Consider the following 18487-nt stretch of genomic DNA (forward strand, 5'->3'; position numbering starts at 1 on the left):
ACAGAACAACTAAGGAAAGAAGTATAAAAGAAATGAGTTTTATAATATATAGGAAAAGAAGTAAATGTTTATTAAGCGCCTACCAAGTTTCAGGTGCAAAGCTTTGCACTTGTGTCCTTCTGTAGGTGGATATGAGTCAGGCTGTAGTGATGGTTAAAGTATTATTTTGTACCTGTTGGAAATAACTGGTATCCTGGGCTCTTGGAGTATGTCGTTCCACCCAGCATCCTAAGAACTCTTCACGGGTATCCCCCCAACTTTCTAGGATCTGGCAATTGAAAAGCAAATGCCTGTCTCAGTGGGTGCTTCCAGTACTTGTTCCAGTACTGAGGTAAACATCTCCTGTGATTGTTCTGTACCCAGGCAATACTGCATGTTCTTTATTTGAATATCACTCATCATCCCACTGACAACAGGGAAGGCAAGGCTCAGAGTGTTACAGTGACTTGCAGGAGGGAGCAAAGACAATTAGAGGTTGGGCTGAATTGAAAGCCATGATCTGACTCCAAGCCTTTCCCACTAAGCCACACTGCCTCTTGTGGAAGTAGAGCGGGGGCCACAGGAATTCAAGGCATGTTGGAGAGCACTCACTCCCCTTGGCCAGCTGCTTTTTCTCCCTACAAAGCAGCGTGTTGGCCATTGATTCTGAGGATTTAACTGGTGCCTCTTTATATATGGGGAACATGCATGGAATGAGAGACTAGGGAAGCAAGGACATAACTGAGAAGGAAGTGCTCTACGGAAAATGCAGTGATAGTACCAATAGCAAACGTGCACAGCTTTCCTAACAGAGATTTACACGTAAGTGAATGGGCACAAACAAGATTTGTCCAATAGCAAAAATATGGGAATGATTGAAATGCCCATCGATAAGGAGTGGTTAAATCCATTAAAGGACCTCCAGAGAGTGATATTAGGCAGCTCTTAAAACAAGTGGGGTGGATCTGTATGTGGTGATATGGAAATGTGTCTGAGATGAATCGAAAAGCAAGACAATAAGTACAGCATTTTCCACTTGGAAGACAGTAAAAATGGTGGGGTAAGCGAAGCGGCAGCTGAGAGGCAGGGGAAAGTGCAGTGTGAGAAGTGAAAAGCTTTCGGGAGGTCTTGCAGCAGAAGGACCAAATGCACTGAAGGCACCGTGTACCCATGGGAGCTAGATTCATGCTCAAAGTCCTTGCATGGATGGTATTTCCCAACTCAATGATAACACAAAAGTAGGTGTGGTAGAGTAGGATATTCACACTTCACCACAATGAGACACCAGTACACATTTATTAAAATGGCTGCAATTAAAAATACTGACCATACCAAGTGTTGGGAGGATGTGGAGGAATTGAAACTCTCATGCACTACTGGTGAGAATAAAAAATGGTACACTTTGGTAAATAGTTTGTCAATCTCTTAAAAATCTAATCATATGCCTATCATTTGACTCAGCCATTCCACTTGTAGGTATATAACCAAGAGAAATGAAAGCACATGTCCATACAATGACTTGTTGACAAATAGCAGTTTTATTTCACATCAACAAAAATCTGAAAAAACCCAAATGTCTAGAAATAGGTGAATGGATAAACAAATTGTAAAATATCCATATAATGGAATACTATTCAGCAATAAAAAGGAATGAACTGTGCACATGAATGAATCTCAAAATAATTATGCTGTGTGAAAAAAGCCAGATAAAATACATTACATACTGTATTATTCCACTTATACAAAATTCTAGAAATTGCAAGCTAATCTACAGTTACAGAGAACAGATCAGTGGTTGCCTGGGGAAGGGGAGGGGCAGAGTAAGGAGGAAAGGAGGAATTGAAAAGAGGCACAAGATAACTTTTCGAGGGGGGTATGGAAATTTTCATTATCTCAATTTTGTTGATGGTTTTATTTGTGTATACATGTTTGAAAACATCAATTGTACACTTTGTGTGCAGTTGATTGTATGCCAACTATATCTCAACAGAGCTGTTTTAAAAAGTAAAAAAATAAAGAGCAGAATTTAAGAGGCCTCTAATTCTCTTTTGGCAGAGAAGTGGATGACTGTATATTTCTCTGCAAATTTATAAATGCAAAGTGGGAGTGAAAGTTGGGGCTGGTGGTCTAGAGAATATTTTCAGAGGTCTGAATCTGCATATGTCACTAAAACAATGAAGGGTCTAAGTGGATATTAAAGACCCCAATTATTTTATTAAAATCCTGCCTTTGCTCTTGTTGACATGCCTTTGAGTAAGTGTCGGAGAGTGTTCTGCTTGTATTGGATAATTACAGCACAATCTGAGTTCCTATTTGAGGAAGGACATGTTTGGTGGCTAGTGGTGAGGTTGGCAATTGGATCTCTGAGGAACAATTTAAAGATTATTTATGATTTGATTCCTTTAATTTTCATCCATGTGAAAAAGAAGCTTATAAGTTTTTAGCAGTCCACTTTCCTCTTCATAGGATTGCATTTCATCACACTCAGCCTTTTTGTAGGATCCTTTCATGTTTTACCACCAGCTGAGCCAGATGGTGTCTTAAAGCTTTGGTTGGGATAATTGGATCATTTGTTTTTCTCAAACACAATGTTTTAGGAGCTTCTCGGGAAGAAGAGGCCCTCAACGTATTAGCCTGCTTCAGAGCACCATCAGCAGAAAACAGAGCTCTACTATTTTTTATTTTTTTCCAACAAAGATCTGTTTCTTTCCTGTCTTATTTCACCTATCCCTCTGGGTTGTTCTTTCAGAAATGCATGAATTCATTTCAACTGTTGTAGTAGCAATGAGGCCTGAAACAGGTGCTCAGGGCAAAGATGATAATTTCATCTCGTGTGAAATACAGCCTTGGAAAATTCCGTAAGTTGGTGGGGGCTTCAGTAGCAGTGACGCTATGTCCTTCATTTCTGCATCTCAGTTTCCCTAATGGGATCCCATAAAGAAAAATAATGCAGAATTCCGGGTCACGGTGTAAGATTGGGAGCAATGGAGGGTATTTACGCAGGTCACAGGACTGATAAATATGATAACTAAGCAGTCTTGGTTGCTTTGCACATTTATCTCCAGAAATTTCACCCCCTGCTAATCTTGTAAAAAACAAATTAACTTTCATTAAAGTAGAGAATGAGAGCTCAGTCATTGGCTATCAGTCTACATCAGTTTCACAGTATTTAACCTAGGATAGTAGCTTCTGAATGCTCCTTATTGAACAGCTCAGCTCTCAATGGGAGGAAATTATTGCTCCCAGCTCACACCTTGAAGCAAAGGCCTATAGCTTTCTCAATGACTTTGTAACTAGTACAAATTCTGTATTTGGTACTCTAGAAGGTACTTCTCTAGTACCTTCAAGTGGAATTTTCAAGGAAGAGAAAATTTCTTGATGCACAAAATCAACCTTAAAAAGATTACTAATATGTTAAGGAGGCAAGTAGCTTAACCCTAGTGTCTTCCATAGGTTCTGGCTAAGAGATTTGTCATCAGGGCCATCTTTTGAATGTAGGCAGTGGGATAATTGGCCCTTTGCAATTTCAGGTCACAATCATAATGGATAATGATAGTGTATTGTGAACAGAGTAAAGGGGAGAGGGAAGAGGTGTGAAGGAGGGACCAAAATCTGGCCTCTGAGGAGAACTATAACAAGACAAAGCTTCCTCACTCTAGGACTGGGCATGGCATTTTGTCATTTTGTAGGGTTGGGCCAGTGTCGTTGTAGCAAAACACATTTTCTTCCCAAAGAGTTTCCTCCCACATGTCAGGCGCTAGAAAATAACTTAGATTTGTGTTTCACAATGTACAGAGCATTGTTTCCATATATACTTGCCCTAAACCCTTGTAACTGGGTTGAAGTTGGTGCCATTGTTATCCTAGTTTGCATAGGAGGGATCAGGTTCAAGGCTAAGTCAGGGCACATGGCTAAAGAACGGAAGAGCATAAACTTGTCTCTTTGCTCTCTGACGCCAATCCTAGATACTCTGTTAGTTGTTTGATTTAATGTTATATCACCTTAGAGAATTAGATTCACTTTTAGAACTTATTACAGCAATTGCATGCCAGGTAATGAATGCTTATTCTAAGAAGTTTACATGATGATGAAGTGAATGTACTCTGGAGTCAGAATGCTGGAGTTCAAATCCAAGTTCTAACTCTCACAACTGTGTGACCTTGGGTAATATTCTTAACCTCTTTGTTGATAATGTTGTTTATTTCACAGAGTTGCAGTGAGAGTTAATGAGTTAATAAGCATCAAGCACTTAGAACACTGCCTGGCACCTTTTAAAGGCTGCCTATTAGCTCTAACCACACCGGCAAACACCATTGTTACTATAATTGATACTTATTATGATAGTAATGGAAAGCATTTATTACATTTCTTCCAGCTCTGTGGGAATAAAAATTAGGTCTGAATGACATGCTTTTATGCTGATTTGAATCCTGCCAGGAATACATTAGGCATTGGAGAGCTGCATTACTCTAGTAAACTCTTGTTTCCATCCCAAGCCAATACTTTAAGAACCAGGAAATGTATCATCATATTCTAAGGCATTTCATTGACATCTCCCAACCCTATCTCTAGGGGTTACTGGACCCATTCATACTATTTTGAGTTCTATACTATTCAGAAGGGCCGGTAGTAGGCATGAACACTCAATTCTAGGACTACACATGTATACCTTTCCTATCACTATTTTTTTCTGTATTGATCTTCTGCCTTTCTCAGAGGTCAATCTTTGGATGTCTCTTTTCTAGCTACATCTACTTCTTTATAGTTCTCACCCAGTCACCCTGCTTTGAATGACAACGCTGTGCTAACAATCCCCAAATTTATATCCAGGCTGGATTTCTCCTCTGAACTCCAGACTTGTGTGCCCATCTGCCTACTCCACATCACCTCTTGGAAGTCCAATAGATGTCCTGAACTTAACATCAGCAAAACCACTTCCAACTCTCTTCTCCAAACCTGTTGTGCCTTTAGTTTCTCTCATTTTAGATGGTGACATCTCCATCATTCCAATTGTTCAGGAGTATTGGAATCTTGGAGTGATAGCTCTCTCTCATACACACATCCAATATATTAAGAAATCCTATTGAGCTAGCCCTGATGGCCTAGTGGTTAAAGTTCTGTGCTCTCTGCTTTGGTGGCCCAGGTTTGTTTCCCGGTTGCAGAACTACACGACCCATCTGTCAGTTGCCATGCTGTGGCAGCAGCTCACACAGAAGAACTAGGACTTACAAGTAGGGTATACAACCATGCTTGGGGTATGGGGAGAAGAAAAAAAAAAAGGAGGAAAGATTGGCAACAGATATTAGCTCAGGGTGAATCCTTCTTTGCAAAAAACAAAAAAGAAATCCTATTGACGCTATCTTCAAAATCCATCCAGAATCTGACTACCTTTCACCATCTCCATTAACACCACCCTAGTCTGAACCACAATCATCTCATACAGATTATTGCAATACCCTCCTCATAGGTCTCCATAAATCTGTCCTTTCTTTCCTAGAACTTATTTTCAACACAGGAGCTGGAATGATGCTTTTAAAATAGAAATCATATCATGGCACTCCTCTAGTCAAAACCCTGAAGTGGTTTAGCGATTCTAAATGATTTGACCACCTACCACTCCTCTGATCTTCTTTTCCGTTCCTCTTCTCCTTGTTCATGTCTCTGCATTTCCTTATGGTCCTCAGATGTCCCAGGTGTTTCCCTGCTTCCTGGCCCTTCGCTCTCCTGTTTTTGCTGCCCGAAACGCTCTTGCCCTGGACATCTGCTCGCCTAACTCTCTCACCTCTGTAAGAGAAGGTGCTTAAATCTCACCTTCCCGATGTGGCCTACCCTCACCACCCTATTTAATTTTGCACCAGCTCCCCTCCCACCTCCCTGTCCTCCAGATTTTCCTTTCCCTGCTCTATATTTTCCTTTTCCCATGGCACTGTTCCTAACAGTACTCTTAGGCCCACAGTCCCCATCCAAAATCCTTGGAACCAGATGCATTTCAGAATTTAACCTTTTTCAGATTTTAGTAGAGAACGCAGTACATCTACAGTACCATATATTACATCTCATCCATACAAAGTCCTGTAATCAAACACATTCATATTTCTGAAGCAAAACATAGAAATACACATATTAACTAGAATAAAGACTATACGTAGCCGTTGAGTTCAGATCAGGTTCACTGACAAATAAATTCAGGAAAAACTTTCAAATTTTTAGAACTCTTTAGACTTTCTTTTGCAATTAAGGGATTGTGGACCTCCATATAATTATTTGTTATGTTTATCCCTCCACTGGATGATAAACTCCATGAGGACAGTGTTCATCGTTTGTAGTTCACTGACATATCTGAGAGCTGAGAACAGAGCCTGGCGTATAATGCATGTTCAGTGTATGTTGCTTGCATTAATGAATTATCCCTCAAAACTCTTCCTTTTCTTCTTTCCAGATTTAACCAGCCAATCATTGTTTGTTGAATATGTGTTATATGCATGCTTTTCCATCTGGATGGACCTTTCCTTTCTTTGATCCTTCAATTCTGCCCCTGTTCTCTTTTTATTCAAGTCGTCCAGTCTGTCTGTTTAGGCCTAATCTCACCCCCACATGAGTCCCCCTGGCTACAGTGGGGGTGATGCCCTTTTCCTATCAACTACTATTGCAGTCTTTTTTTTTTTTTTTTACTAATATAGCATTTGTATCCAATATTCATGTGCCTCATTTCTTTTATGAGCAATTTTTTTAGATGAATTATTGTTACTCCAACTAAATTGCAAGCTCCTCAAGAATAAAGGCTATGTTACCATCACCATTAGCAGGGTATTAAATAAAGCTCTTATTTCACAGCAATAGGCTCACGACTTAACGAATTGTTACATTTTACCATTTTGTGTGAGACACTGTACTCGATGCTGGGACTAAAATGACTTATTAGATACACTCCTCACCCTGAAGAAATTTACTTACTAAGAGGAAAAAAAAAAAGAAGAAAACGGGCCATTGCAATTGAATTGATTGATGCAATTGAATTGATTGGGGATTATAGGCATTTAGCCCAACCTTGAAGGACCAGGGATCCTCCCCAAGGCAATGGCAGCTAAGTTAAGCCATAAAAAGTGGGGATCACCCAAAGGAAGAGGGGCAAGGGGGAAGTATTTTGCAAGCAGAGGAGATTGCATTTGCAAAGGTCTGGCAGTGAGAGCAAGAAGGGGTATGTCATTATACAAGGCATCCTTGGATAAACTAAAGGCATTTTGGTGTGGTGGATGTACAGTTTGCAAGGGAGTTGGGGTAGTACACTGAAGGCTAAAACTGGTCTTGAAGGGAGGCAGAAACCAAATAGTAAAGGGTGTTATACATCATGCTAAGGAATTTAGGCTTATTATGAGAGGAGCAGTGAATTATTCAGGGATTTTAAGCAGGGGTCTATCATGTTCTCAGATTTGCATTTTTGAAAGATGACTCTAGCTGCGTTGGGAAGAATGGATTGAAAAGGGCAAGGCTGGAAAGAGAAAGATCAGTCCTTTTATTTTTCCAGTCTTTGTGGCAATGCCTTCTTGAAGAGTTTGTTAAACGGGTGTGCTTGCTGTTTATCTCCTGTAAGATGAAAAATGAATCTTAAAGATTATGCTGAGGGGAAATATGGCAATACATTTATTGATTAAAATATTTGGCTTTTGTTTTATATCTTCGGGAAATGAATTTTCGGAAAATAAAAGAAAAGTGCATCCATAAAATATCTGAGTATTAGGTATGTGTTCTGCAAAACAGGATGTGATTTGAGCTGAGCTGTCCCTCTGAGAGCAGACACAGGACTGCAGAGGGCAGGGAAAGGACACACTAGAGACGTGATGGAAAGATTGACGGTGACACATGGGGTGTGAGCTCTGGGAGCATGAAGAGCCTGGTGCACCCCACACTCTACTGTGTTGAAAGCAGCTTTCACAGACCCTTAAAGAAATGAATCTGTTAAACAGATGCCTTCAGCATGTCACTTGCAGACAAAGCTTCCTTTACTAACACCCTTCTCAGAAAGGTTGATAATGGATAAGTCTGGTGAGAGGAATAATTTGTCAAACTAATTTATTATAGTCCAAGGAGATCTCTGAATAACACAGGACTCTAGGGACTAGCAGGCTGTCATCTCATGGTGTTAGTGACTCTCCTCGCACAGACTGGGGCCTCTGTTTGCGTATTTGTTTTTTGGCTGAGGCTAAGATTGTTGCCAGTTCTCTGGGTCTGTTAATAATAGTCCATTCTTTGCTCATTTTGAAAATGAGAAAATGTGAGCCCGTGTGTGGGAATGTTGAGTCTCAAATAGGATTCACCAGGGAAAATCGGATCTAGGAGTTAAAGCTATCAATAAAACAGGAACTGGATCGGCCTGCTGCAGTTCTGCTGCTTGGCTGGGAATATGTAGGACCCTCAGGGAAAGGACCCCAAAATGAGGCTTCTAAGGCAGTAGCTTATGCCTCCATGCTCCCCCAGAAGAGCTCACAACCAAAACTCAAATCACTAAGCACTATGGGAGAACTTTTATTTTCTACCTTTATAAAATAAGAAAGAAAAATCACTCAGCCAAAAAAAAAAAAAAATGCAATTTAATAATAACTAAATGGGAAAATTATTACCATTCTGATAGAAACGGTCATTTTTCAAGAGAAAGTGTTAAAATTCCCATTTCTAATGTAATGGGTATCAGACTGCACATTTCTGGAAGAATTATTTTCCCTGGTCATGGTAATAACTGTATTTGTCAAATTATTACAAAGAAAAAAAGAAAATGAGAAAGGGAGAAAGAAAATGAGATGGACTATACAAGCTTAGTCTGGTGAAACGGCCCGTGGGGGCACTGTTTCAGGTCCAGGGGTGCCCATATCGCACCACACCTGTACTCAGCCTCTTTTGTTGGCCTCAGTTCCCTCACATGTAGCTCATGATCTCCACATTAGCATTTCAGGATTTAAGAAATAAATGTCCCACTAAACACATTGCAGAAAAACTTAACAACGTCAGAAACTAATAGAAAACTTAAAAAAAAACCATTCCCTAACCATCAGAGCAAGAAATAGCATGACAATGATCGTAAAGGAATCTTCACAATGTGGTAGAATGAAGTAGAAAAGAGGTAGGGCCTCTGAATCTGTTACTTAGTAGTAGTTTTAGAAAAATATCCCACTTCTCGTCACAGTTTCTTACTCTGCCGGATGAGAAGTTTGGACTAGATGGTCTCTCTCTCTTTTTTTCAGATCTAAAATTCTATATATTAAATGGACACATTTAAATTAAGACAGTAAATATTTTTATTTCCAGGTTTAGGATCCCAAGATGATGAGGATATGATCCTTACTTTTGCAGAGTTCATAATGTTATGTGTGATTCTCACTTGTGCAAAATGAGTAGCATTTTTGTTATTTGTTTCTGAAACACGTTAATATAATCAACGCAAAGGCTTTGCACTGAAATATAAGTGGATGCAAATCAATATGGCCCATTGGTGGATATAAGGCACCTAGATGAGATGTTATAAGTATTTTGAATGATATAAGAATGTTGAATGCCTGGGGGTGGGGGAGTTTTAAAGTAACACATCAGATATTAATTTGTGAAGACTTGTTTGTACATGTTTGCACAAACGAGTGCAAATTTACTTTTTCATTTGGCACGAGCTCTCCCAATGCTGAATGGTACTCACAAACACTCCTTCCACTCACACGTATTTTCAGCACAAAAATCCGTTGAATTCAACTCTGGATGGTCAAGTGCCAGATAATTCAGTAAGAGAAACTTTACGTACTTTCCTCTTTGTTCTCAAGTGGAGCGTTAATACAGGTGAGGAAGAGCATTTTTATCCTAAATCTGAGAACTTTACCTGTTTGATCCCTGCCAGGCACAGATGTGAGTAGATGGGTGCAATTGTATGTACCAGCCTGGCATGTTCACATCTAGATCTCTCAGCCGTGGCTGTCAGTGGGTTCTGTGGCTCTAAGTCGAACCTCGTATGATGGTACATTTCAATGTCCACACTCCAATAAACTCATGTTACTGATCAAAGTCTTTTATTCCACCCTTCCATTTTTAGGATGTTCTGACTTTCACGCAATGTCACAGGGCATTTTCTCTGAAAATCCTTTTTTGGGAAACTGCTTCCTACTCCATGTTACTTTTCTTCAAAAAGTCCACTTCAGACGATACACTAGACCTTTTGGACTTTGAACATTCCTTAGCCAGATGTTCAACAGCAAATATTTTCTCAGCTGGGAAAAAGTAGAAAAAAACAGTGAAACTTGTCAGCACTGGTGGGAATTATCAGTATCAATGAACACTTATTTTTTCCTTTTGCATGGGAGACTGGGAGAAATATTTGAAATATGAATCTCAGTCCTATCCTTAATATACCTTAATAAATTCCAGCTCTCGAGTAGCAAATGAAAACTGATACTGGAGACTACAGAGCATGCAAAAAATACGGAACATATTCAGAAGTTATTACTATTCATTCTACTTCCAATCATAGGTTTGCTCAACCTCTATGTGATAAATGAACCTTTGGGGTATGTTTGCATTGACATTTATGGGTTTCAAGAATAAACGACCTGATGTTTTTTGGAGGGGCATTCCTCAGAGGGTTTAAAGGTAACTGAAATATCTGTGGCCCAGAATGTTTCTTAAGTAGCTTTGAAGCCAGAAAATTTAATTGAATTTGAAAACCCACTTAGGAATAAAAATCTGAACGCACTTTGGACATTGCATCATGGGGCTAAGCCAAATATTTCAAAAATATTTTACTTCAAATGAAATTTTCATTCATTGGGCTGGTTAATTAAATATGATGTTTGTCTGAATTTCCTTGAGAAGGAAAGAACTCTTTGAATGAACAGTATTAAAAAGAATACTAAACAAATTGGAACACAAGAGGCCTTGGTTTGGGGCAACTTTGAAAAGTAATAGATTTTTATCAAGGAAAGAAACATATTACTTCTTATGATCTGCTCCTTCCTTCATTTGCCTTGAAGCTATTAGGGCCCCCTTTATGGTCTCCCCTGGCCTGGATGGTCACTTATTCTCTAGTGAAAGTGATTTGGAAAGAAATTACAACGCACTCTGCTGTTTTCTCCCAAGGTCCTCAGACACTAAAGAGTTCTCAAGTAAGATTTAACAAAACAGTGTCCTTTTAACTCAGAATATCTTTGGATTCAGACTTGGGTTTAGTCAATTATTGACTTGAAATCTCTTCAAACTTGGTTTGTCATATGGAAAAAATTTATCCTTAGTGACATGATGAGTTATCTTGTAATTAAAAACTAAACTTTTATCTTAGAAGCACTTTTAAGATATAGCAATCAAAACAGGCATCCCAGGGCACTGTGGATCACCATTCATTTTTCTCAAACAATTCCTTCGTTTGAAATTTTGGCATTTTAACTTCGAAAATATGCCATTGAAGTGTACACTGACAGGTTGCTTGAAAAGTTGAAGGTTAAAATTTAAATCTTGGAAATTTTTTTGGCTTAAAGAGCAGTCTCAACTTATAAAACAATGACATTGCCATGGACTTCTTTTTGGTGGATGATAAAATCCTTCAGAATCTTCACTTGGGCTTAATGAACATGAGTTTTTTAATATGAAGATTGGATACAAATATTGTTGACTTGAATCACCTAGATTGATGATGCTTAAGTTCCAAGGCGTAGGGAGATGCAGTCCAGAGAGTTACCTGCCCGGTCAAATAATTCTTATGGTAAAAACTGAGTTTAGGAAACTACTACTTTCTATTTCCATCATCTCTCTCTCCTCAAGTGGAAAAAAATTTGCTTTTATTTTTATTTTATATTTATTTCCCAACACCCATAAATTTACATAACAAGTGGAAAAATCAGAAGGCTTATTTATTTTGAAAGGGATTGGCAAAATATTTGGGAATTTCTGATTATTGTACCACCCAATCTTTAAGTAACTCTAGTGTCTGTAACTTGATTGAAAAGAAACTTTTCGACCAAAATTGAAGCATATAAAATCAGTAAAGTTGGATCAACGTGTACTTTTATAACACTTCGATATTATAGTTGGACTGGAAGCATAGCCAAACAATTCACATACAAATAATTGAACAGTCATTTGCTGTTCACATAAACCTGAAGCCTAATGCCTTATTAGAGAGTCACTTTCCACATTCTCCAAACACCTTTCAACTTCAGAATTCGTCCAAATGCAAGGAGCCAAAAGTACAGAGTGTCCTGCCAGAAAATGTCTTTGCATTTCTTTTACTAGAAACCAATAGGCTTAAAACAAAGAAGTCTTCTAAGGGGAATTGTAGTGGGCTTACCATGCAAATATTGGACCAAATAAATGAACTTAAGATAATATTTTTGAATGAGGATTATTTTGCTTACCAACAATTATGAACATTCTCAGTTACTCATGGTGATGGAGAACTGATAGCGTAGATCTAAAAATATACCAACTATATAGAACAAGTATAGATGTAGTATATGTATGTTATAATACATAACATATATAATACAAAATAGAGCTACATACAATTAGTAAATTTCAGACCGATTTTCTAGTATTACCTGGTCCCAAACTGTTTATAACTGTTTACAAACCTGCCCAAATTACTAGCATCACTTAAGTGGCATTCAAAAATTCAGGTCTTCCCATCCTCATCATTTCTTTCTTAAGAGTTTCTGATTCTGACCAGAGAAGGTCCCAAGAAACCATGTTTTACAAAAGATCTCTGAGTGGTTCTGAAGAGAAACCTAATTTCCCATCTTCTCACTTAGGCCACCTGTTAGCCTGGTATCTCAGCTCCTTCAGAGATGGAGTGAATAAAGCGAACATTCTGCTTGTATACAAATACTAGGGTGGGCTGCTTTAAGATTAATCCCTAGCATTTGAATTATATTTGTAGGTGTTTCTAACGTAGACAAAAGAAGAACCCAAAACAGTTACAGTTAATTAAATGGGAAACCCATTCCTGGAGCTGTTGTGAACAGACGTCAATCTTAAAAGTAGCTGGAAATTTCTTCTTAGAGGTATCAAGTCAGATACACAAATTGAAAGTTTTCCCTCCTTTAGGGAATAGCAAAGAGAGATCAGAGTCCAGCTTGTTAAAGGGGCGTGGAATGATGTTGTCCTGGAGAACAAGGTATCGAATACTAGAACTTTAACTTATCTTCTATTTCCTTATGAAATTCTATTTTCTTATCACAAAAGTAAATTTTGCAAACTAGAAGAAATTATTAAAAACATTGAAAATTAGAAAAACATATCAAAAAGAAAATATCACTCTACCCATAGACAGTCACTCTGTATTTTGTGGTATTTCCCTCCTGTTTTAAAATACGCGTATCTGTGTCTCTATATTGAAATGCATATAGATATTTACAAAATTTTAAGCCCAACAATTGTGTGTTTCTCTAGCTAACACTAATGCTGTATAAAATGTTGTTTTAGCTGGAACAATGACCCAGTTAAATTAAATAATACAGTAGCTAACATTTATATGTTGCTTACAGGAGGCACGTGACAACGTTAAAACTTTTAATGCTTGACACATGTTAAAGCTTTTATTCTTCAGAACAGTGAGGTAGGTACTGTATTATTTCCTATTTTATTGATGAGGAAAGGAGGTACAGAGAATTTGAGTGATTTTGCTACTACTATGTAGCAGAGGCAGGATTCTAGGCCTGCTGGAAGGTTGTTGCTCTCAACATCCATGGAGGGTCCACCAGGGCATGAGTGCACAGGACGTGGGTATAGACTTGCAATTCCCTGAAATTCTCCTCTGCTCCTGCATTTCTATTTTAACCTAAATATTTAAGTAGTGGAAAATAAATTAGGAAATCTTGAAGTTCACTGGAGACATGCTGTGGTGCTACAAAAACAGCTTAGGAACCATTGATCTCAATGTTCCTATCAGGCTGGGTTTTTGCCTCAGCTTTTATTCCTGAAACATGAAGGAGGAAAAAAGACAGAATTTCACAAATAACTAAAAACTTTTCCCTGGGGCGGATTTCATTTTCCTTTTCTCAGTAAAATGGCCCTTATTTTTTATTTAGATCTGAAAAAGGACTCTAAAAGACCCCTGCAAAATTCTGCAAGGCAAATTTCTAAATCCAAGAAAATATCCTAATTGTTTTTTCAGACTAATTAACAGTTGGATACTGTTGGTTCTGTTAAACAGTCGGTTTTAATTTAGGCTAAGAATTAAGACAAGAGGAATCTCAGATTCTTCAGTGTGGTTTGCTATTTTAGAACAGTCTCCTAAGCTTGTGTGCTCCGTGGTGCTTGTTTAACATAAAGCTCTCTCCCTGGGAAATCGGCCATCTTAATTGCTCAAGCTTCCGTTGAAGGATATGGAAAGTGACCAGACCCCAAAGGGGCAGAGTCATAATGAGGAATGTTTAATGCTATTTCTTATGTCCTCATTGTTCAGTGACACACAGAAACATCTCTACTTTTTAGTATCATGTAATCAGTAGCGAATTATTTTCTCTGGAAACCGTGGCCCTCTTAGTATTAAGTCACACGTTCACTGTTCAATGATTTACAAGCTGCCCAGCTTAGCTTGGTTTTTTTACATCTCTCCAGTGATTGCACTTTCATTTTATAAGAGAAAACTTCTCATAGGTCAAAGAAAGCATACTCAGGCGGAGAAATTCCCTTTACTTCACATTCAATTTAGTGAAACAGGGTAGGAAATCACTGTTTCTGAAGCATCATTCCCAGAGCTCAGTAATATGGCAGCCCAGCGCTCTTGAGTGATGGAAACTTCTAGACTGACATCTGGTGTCGGATGATTTCAGACAAAGGAAATCCACTTGTTGTGAGGCTGCTGTGAAGGCAGCTGGCCTGCAGAGTTAAACAACAGCATCAAGTTCATGCTTGCCAAAGTTCTGAATTAAAAAAAAAAGAAAAAAGAAAAAGCGAGGGGAAACATCTGCCCAGCATCTGTTTTTCGAAACTTTATCTCTCTTATGAACCTCAGACTGTGTGTTGGAAGTGTCAGCTCACCAGGTGATACTGAGAAGACCAGTAAAATGTGAGATAATGATAATGTTGGAAAGTGTAGTCATAACAATGGGAATCCTGGCTCTTTCCAGGTAAGATCCTGTCAGTCTAAGATAACAGCGATCCAGTTCTGTTTTGGGTACATATCAAGATATCTGGCTTAACAAGCCCTTGGTTTAGTCTCAAGTTTCTCCCAAATAGTCTTTTCTATATTCTCAACACATACTTTTCCATATTTCCGATACCTTGCCGAGTTCTTCATACATATTTCCGATACCTTGCCGAGTTCTTCATACATAGTTGATGTTCAATACATGACTTGGGAAAGACACCTAATCCATTAAATTTTCTCAGATACTTTAGAAAAGCTTTGATCTTCTCTTAGATCTCTTTCTTTTTTTTTCTTATGGAAAATTTCCAAAAAATCTGCAATTTATATTGCATTTGAGAAAAACTTTGATTTACTTTTATGTATTTTATTATAGAATATTTCTAACATAAAAGATGATAGAGAATAATGGAATGAATACCCACTTTCCCACAAGCAAGATTTAAAAAAAATCTTAACGTTTGCCACGTTTGTTTTAGATATATTTTTAAAAAGAAGCAAAGCACTGCAGATATAGTTGAAGCCCCCACTCCTCCACGAGTCTGTTCTCCTCTTCCACAGAGGTACCTCTACTCAGAGGCTGCTGTATATCATTCTCATGCATGGCTCATCAGTACATACTTATACTTTTTACCATATAAGTTGTGTATATTTTACTATTTCATTTTACCATATATGTAATATATATTTTACTATGTATATATTTATCTATAAATCATCGGCAACACACTGTATATATAATTTTCGAATTTTCTCTTTTCACTCAATATTATATTTTTCAGATTTTTTCATTCTTACTCACCTAGTTAAACATCACTGCTTCTCCAACTTTGGTAAAGAAGATTTTTTAAAAAAAAATTTTCAGTCTATCACTAACCATATGTCTAATTAGAATACAATAAAAATGGATTATTAGCAAAATGTGATAAAGATGTACTAAACACAAGCCCCACTTTTTTATTATTACATTTAACAGATAAAAATTACTCAAGTTGCTATATAAGTTTCTAAATGCTTTCTCTCAATTTTAGTACTCATCTTGACGCAGATTGGTAACAAATAGTTTGCCAACGGATGCTGGTGGAGCGTTAACTCCCCACCTCTTAAGTGATGGCAGAGCCTTCCAAAGAGAACAGTGTGGATGGAGCGGGGAGGTGAGGAAGAGTAAATTTACGCTAGAGAAATCTGACAAGTAGTAGCATAGCTAATCATAAAATATACCGTTTTATTTTCTATTTTTAAAGTAATAGCTTTATTAAAATATAATTCATATACTATACAACTCTCCCATTTAAAATGTGCATTTCAATAGTTTTTAGTATAGTCAGAAATTGGGCACCCATCACCACAATAAATTTTCATCACCCCCAAAGAACCCTGTACTCATTAGCAGACACTTCCCATCACCCCCTAAATTCCCCCTGACTCAGCCCTAGGCAATAACTAATCTGTTTTCTGTCTCCACAGATTTGCCTCTTCTGGTGAGAGCGGACATCTTTGTCTTGTTTCTGATCTTAAGAGGAAAGCATTTAGTCTTTCACCATTAAGTACAGTGTTAACTATAGGTTTTTCTTAGATGGCCTTACTCAGGTTGAGGAAATTCCTTTCTGTTTCTAACTTTTGAGTGTTTTTGTCAGGCAGGATGTTAAGTTTTGTCAAATTTGTTTTCTGCATCTATTGAGATGATCATGTGATTTTTGTTTTTTAGTCTATTGCTTTGATATATTACACTAATTGATTTTGAGATGTCAAACCTGGCATTCCTGAAATAAATTCCAGCTGGTAGTAGTGTATGATCCTTTTTATAGGTTGCTGGATTCAACTTACTTATATTTTATTGAGGATTTTTTTCATCTGTATTCATAAGCAATATTAGTCTGTAGTTTTCTTTTTTTGTGATATCTTTTTCTGGTTTTGGTATTAGGGTAATAGCAGACTCATAGAATGAGTTGGGAAGTATTCCCTCCCTTTCTGTTTTTGGAAGAGTTTGTGAAGAATTGGCATTAATTCTTTAAATGTGTGTTAGAATTCGCCAGGGAAGCCACCTGGGCTTTGGTTTTTCTTTGTGGGTAGTTTTATATTTATCTTTGCAATCTCTTTCTTTATTATAGATCTATTCAGATTTCCTATTTCTTTTTGAGACAGTTTCAGTAGTTTCTGTGCTTCCTGGATTTTGTCCATTTCATCTAATCTTTGTCATTTGCTAGCATACAGTTGTTCATAGTACTCCCTTATAGATCTTTTCATTTTCGTGAGGTTGATGGCAATGTCTCCTCTTTCACTTTTTAACTCTTTATTTTTGAGTTATTTTGTTAGTGGTTACTCTAGGGTTACACTATACATCTTAACTATCACAATCTAGGCCAGGTTAATACTGACTTAATTCCAGTAAAATATGACAAGTTGGCTCCCTATTTAGTGCTATTATTGTCATGATTATTCTATATTCTGTCTATATATGTTATAAATCCAACAACACAGTGCTACAATTTTTGCCTGATACAGTCTACGGATAGCTCATTTTTAGGGTTTTCCCTCAACCAGGATTACAAACTCAGGTTAGTAGAGCATAAGGTTTTCCCCATTCATTTCCTAAGGAGTTTGCTACTTTTATTGACAGCACCTCTCTCCTGAGTTATTGCCCTCTGCTCCAAATCAAGTCCGCCTCCATTGGCAGCAAAGTTGGTTTTTCCTGACCAGTCCCACCCTTGTAAAATTACCATGTCAACCGACTGGGTGCGTGTACGTGTGTACGTGAGTGTGGGGTGGTGGGTGTGTAGCAAGCAAGCAAGGTAAAGAAGCCTGCAGGTGGACTCCCACTGTTCCTACACAAAGCATTGGTACTTTTCATAAATAAATCCTTCTTCATTTGTTGTTTTCATTGGTCAACTTATTATAGCACTGAAATGTTTGTTTTTAACAATTTTGTCCAGTTTTATACTTGCTTTCTGGGGAGAGGATTCTCCAATATTCTAAGGCTGCCACATTCAGAAAGCCAAGCTTTTTGTTTTACAAAGAGAATACTTCTTGTAAAAAAGTTAAATAATACACATAAGAATAAAGAATAAAAATTAATTCCTCTGTATCTCAGCTACAAGTACTACTAACTTCAACTACTATTAACCTCAGTGTGAACATCCTTTTATACTCTTCAGTGTATTACCATACAATTTTATATTAAGAGGATCACACATTACAGAATGTTTTACAACCTGCTTTGTTTACTCAACAAATAGTGGGTATTTCAGTGTCAGTGTGAATAGATTTATGTCATCCATTTTAGTGGTTACACAGGATTCCATTTTATGACATGGTTGTTCTAAAATTTATTACCCAATCCCTTAATGAGGAGTTTTAAGATGGCTTTCTCTATTTTTCTTCGTTTTATAAACAACA

The sequence above is a fragment of the Ceratotherium simum genome, chromosome 19, assembly GCF_057802395.1.
Source record: "Ceratotherium simum simum isolate JZ-2026a chromosome 19, ASM5780239v1, whole genome shotgun sequence".
Lineage (NCBI taxonomy): Eukaryota > Metazoa > Chordata > Mammalia > Perissodactyla > Rhinocerotidae > Ceratotherium > Ceratotherium simum.